Here is a 5,099-nt window from a genome sequence, read left to right as displayed (position 1 = left end):
CCAACTTACCTGGCCGGCCCAGCCCAGCTGGCCCCTGCCAGTCGTCCCGTACCTTGGCCAGTAGGCAGAGGCAGGGCAGCGAGCGCACGCGCCCGAGCGGCCACCTCCTGCTTCGCCGTGTCGACGCCTCCTTCCTCCCACCCGCGCCAGGAGACGTGGACGAGGCCCGTGCTGATCCCCCTTCTCCCTGGCCATTTTCCCCTCTCCCTCCTCGTTCTTCGCCCGAACAGAGAGCCCCGCCGGCCACCGCAGCGCCCAGCTCACCGCCGACGTGGACACTGGCCTCCTCTCGCCTCCCCACCTTGCGTGAGAGCTCCGCCTCGTTCCTCTCTTCCTCCTCACCGAGCCTCCCGACGCCAGAAGCCCCAAAAACGTCGCCGGCATCGTCGTGTTCACCGTCGGGCACCGGAGAACATCGCCACCGATTCGTCATCCACAGGGCTTCCCCGAGCCCGCTTCGGCGCCCCCTGCACTCGTTGTGAGCCAATACGCCGAACCCCTCTCTTCCCGTGATCTATTTCCCTCTCTAGCCGCCGTTCCATCGAGCCCGAGAGCTCGGCTCCGCCGGCGATGTCGCCACCATGGCCTGAGCTCGACTCATCCGTGACCTTGCACCGCATCATGCTCCTGGCCACTCCGTTGGCTCGCCCGAGCACTGCAGCCCAGCGCCCGCGCTATCCCGAACTCCGGCCGCCGCCAAAACGCTCGCCGGCGTCGTTCCCGGCCACAGCGCACTCAACCACCTGCATCGTTGGCGCGCAGTCCTCCAGCTGGCCGTAGGACCAAGCCACAGCGCGCCAGCGGACGCCGTGCGTGGCGCCGTTCCGAGCGCCTCCGCCGCTCTGTTTTGTCACCGGCGCTAACCCGGGGGCCGCTGACGTGGCACCATCATTAGGGCCTAAGCACCCTACTGATTACCCCCTGGAGTCAATGACAACCGGGCCCCACCGCCCAACTAACCGGCTAACTAAAATAGATTAGGTTAGTGTAAATTACCTGTTTAGATTAATGCTAACCCTGTGGACCCCACGTGTCAGCTTTGACTTGGTCAAGTCAACGTTGACTGGTCCCACTTGTCATCCACCCAAACCAGCCAGAGACACTGACCAGTGGGTCCCACTAGTCAGGTTTGACCTGGACCGCGCCCGTTGACCATTGACATCACAGTGACGTCATGCTGACGCAATAACTCTTTTCTAGATTTACTTTTATTCAGAAAATTCCAGAAAATACCCCAAACTTCTAAAATTCATAGAAATTCAACCGTAACTCCAAATTAAATAATTTATATATGAAAAATTATCAGAAAAATCCAATCTATCCATTTATGCTACTTTCATGCATGATCAACCAACTTATACCCACTGTATAAGTGAAAACATGATAATGGCATTTTAAATGCTAAATATGGAGCTTGCATATGAACCCTTGGTCCATATGGACTTCATTTAAATTGTTGCTAGATGCATTAGTGCAAATCACAGCATATTGCCATGTCATGATCATGCATCATATTGTGCATTACATTAATTGTGTTCTTCCTTGTTTGTCGGTATTTGTCCCCTCTCGGTAGACGACGTTCCGACGATTTGATCGATGACACCGATGAAGAACTATACTGTCTTCAGAAGTAACAGGCAAGCAAAACCTCCTTGTTCATTCCGATACAATCCCACTCTCTCGCTCCTGCTCTCTTTTACTGCATTAGGACAACAATGATTCAATGTTACTTGCTGCGGTAGCCGAACCCCTATCCTCTGCATGACCTGTCATTGCCACAGTAAATAGATGAAACCCACTAGCATGAGTAGGAGTTGTTTGAGCCATGATGTGCCTACTCATTCATGCTTGTTGTCATGCCTGCTACTGCTTAGAGTTGAGTCGGGTCTGATTCATCGAGAATGAATTGGAATGTGGTGAACATGTCCTACTATTGAGAGCTAAGTGTGTGAACACGATTTGGTAAAGGTAGCGGTGAGAGGCCATGTAGGAGTACATGGTGGGTTGTCTCATTGAAACCGTCCTCAGGAACTGAGTTCTGTGTTTGTGATCCATGAACAGTTACTACCACACATTGGGCTCTGGGCGCTCCAAGCTCTCTCGATTTATTAATCAACTTGATCTCTGTCCAAGAGTTGCAACTAGTTTCTGGTGTTTGTAGGTAGTGTTAGTAGTCTACCAAGTGGCACCCGGTACAGGTGGGCTTGGGACAGACTAGGCACCGTGGCACGGTGTACCAAGTGGCACCCGGTTGGTGGGCTTGGGAACCCTGCTCACATCGTTTGGGGCCTTGAGCGACACCCCGGCCGGATCTCCTTGAGGATGGAACCCGAATAGGCGATAAACCTGGACGAGAGACTTGTGTGGTTAGTCAGGTCGTGGCCGACTCCCTCGCCAGGCTTCCGCTTGAAGGTTGCCGAGATACACGATGTGTACATGGTGGTAAGTGGCGAGAGCGTGTGTGAAGAAGTACACCCCTGCAGGGTTATCATTATCTATTCGAATAGCCGGATTCCTCGGATATGGAAACTTGGACCCCTTGCATAGTTCATAGACAAGTGAAAGTGGATACTCTAAAATGCGCAAGATAAGCGTGAGTGCTATGGATGGCGTTCTCGTAGGAAGACGGGAGCGGATCCATAGTGGTGTATTGGTATGGTGAATATGTGGACTTGTGTGCGCCACCTCAAAAGAGTTACTTGCAGTCATAGTTCAGGATAGCCACCGAGTCAAAGCTGGCTTGCTGCAGTCAAACTCCACCACCCCTTTATTGATACCGATGCATATGTAGATAGTTCTGATGTAAGTCTTGTTGGGTACATTTGTACTCACGTTTGCCTATTTTATGTTTTTGCAGAGAGACGTCAGTCTCGCTAGTAGTTCCGTGTGGACTTCGACGTTTAGCTTGATAGCTCAGCTACGATCTTGTGCCTCGGCAGGATCTGGTAGATAGTCAGGCTTCTCAGCCTTTTTCATTTGTAGATGTCTGTACTCAGACATGTTAAGCTTCCGCATGTGCTTTGACTTGTATGCTCTGAATGTTGGGTCATGAGACCCATGTTTGTAATATCTCGGCTCCTCGGAGCCTAATGAATAAATACTTGAGTCGTAGAGTTATGTTGTGATGCCATGTTGTATTTACACATATCGGGCATATTGTGTGTATGATTGAAATGCTTGGTATGTGTGGGATCTGACAATCTAGTTGTTTATCCTTGGCAGCCTCTCTTATGGGGAAATGTAGTCTAGTGCCTCCTTGAGCCACAGTAGTCCGCTACAGCCCGGTTCACCAGAGTCCTGCTAGCCCAGCACTACTACTCAGGACACTTGACTGGCTGGCATGTGTTTCACTTCGTCCCTGTGTCTGTCCCTTCGGGGAAATGTCACGCGGTGACATCCGGAGTCCTGCCTAGCCTGCTACAGCCCGGGTTACCGGAGTCCTGTTAGCCCAGTGCTACAGCCCGGATTCACACGCTGTTGACCGACATGCTAGAGGTTGATTCATGTATGCCTGTCCCCATGGGTTAGTGCCACTTTGGGTTCACGACTAGCCATGTCGGCCCGGGTTCTTTGTCATATGGATGCTAGCGACACTATCATATACGTGAGCCAAAAGGCGCAAACGGTCCCGGGCCAGGTAAGGTGGCACCCGTGGGAATACCGTGCGTGAGGCCGCAAAGTGATATGATGTGTTACATGCTAGATCGGTGTGACTTAGGATCGGGGTCCTGACAGACCTGCTGCTGCCGGGTTATTTCTTTGAGATAAGACACGTACGTGGGTTCACAACACATGCATGGCTCCACCACCATGGGACGACCTCGGTCGCTACATGGCCGCCTCAGAACCAGAAGAAACTTTTAAAAGATGTTGCATGATACAGTAGTAGCACTCAATCCGGTTTACTCTACCGAAATAGTATAATATTTTAATCTGGAATCCCACCTAGCAGTATTCTAGGTGCCTTCCAGTCAACTCATCATATCATATGAGCCCAGAAAAACCGACCAGATCACACTTGTACTAATTTTCTCAGTATTTAAGCAAATCAGGAAGAACAGATCTTATTGGCTATAAGCGTGCTTTCTAGTACTTATTAGTTGTTTTGCAACTTGCGAGCAAGTTGTGGGGTTTCTGTACATACTTTGTGGTGTTATGTGTCATGTGATTCTTGGTTCTAATAAGTATTGGCCAATTCATGTTCACGTTATAATCCTATAAGATTGGGCTATAGTTGCGAATGCATCTCTGTGGCAATGGATTCTGTCTAAGGCTTTTGCTCTTTGGTGTCACCCTGCCAGTGCATCACTTAGCATAGTCTGTATGTTAAGATGCTCAAAGCGAAGGGCGCGATAAGTTTTTCCTTTGCATATGATTGGTTACTAATGATGATACTGCTTCTGGAATAAATAGGTGGGATCCTCAAGGTCCATTCAAACCATTGCATTTGATGAATCCGGCAAGACTATCTTTTATTCACTCCATACTCTATAGACATTTCAGGTACACTTAACATATCTTGCATATGATTGCTTTTTTTGCGGGTTTGTGAAGAGAGCTGATCTGGTTTTGTGAAGGAAGGGCGAGAAAGATTATGTGGGGATCAGATTGTCCATGGCGACCTAGGAGGAGCAACACCATCTCAGGTTCGTCACTTGCTCCTCCACTTATCTTATCTTCTTCTTCTCCATCTCCCCATCTAATTAGTGTGTTCCTTTGCAGGTTGCTCCGATCTAGTTGTGTGAAGCAACATGCAAGGTCTGCTACTGTTGTTGTGCTCCCTTGAACGATCTGGTGAAGGACAATTTGGTCCATAGGTCGTCCCCCCATGCTATCTCTCTCTGCTGCATAGTTAGGTTCAGTTTTTTTGTTCTCTTTCTAGTTTAAGCGTAAGCAGATTCTAGTAGGTCTCTATGTATGTAGCTCATGAGTTAGAACATCTAATCTAATTACGGACTGCAGACTTGCTATGTCATGTGCAAACTTGCTTGCATTTAGTTCAGAAAATTTCTGAATTCTCTGGTGTTTTCTTTCACTCAATGATTGTGGTACTGGTAGTCAAATTAGATGCCTCCTTTGTTGTAATTCACTCGTTTCCC

Source organism: Triticum aestivum, chromosome 2A (genome assembly GCF_018294505.1).
Source record: "Triticum aestivum cultivar Chinese Spring chromosome 2A, IWGSC CS RefSeq v2.1, whole genome shotgun sequence".
NCBI classification, from domain to species: Eukaryota; Viridiplantae; Streptophyta; class Magnoliopsida; order Poales; family Poaceae; genus Triticum; species Triticum aestivum.
This window is presented reverse-complemented; position numbering follows the sequence as displayed.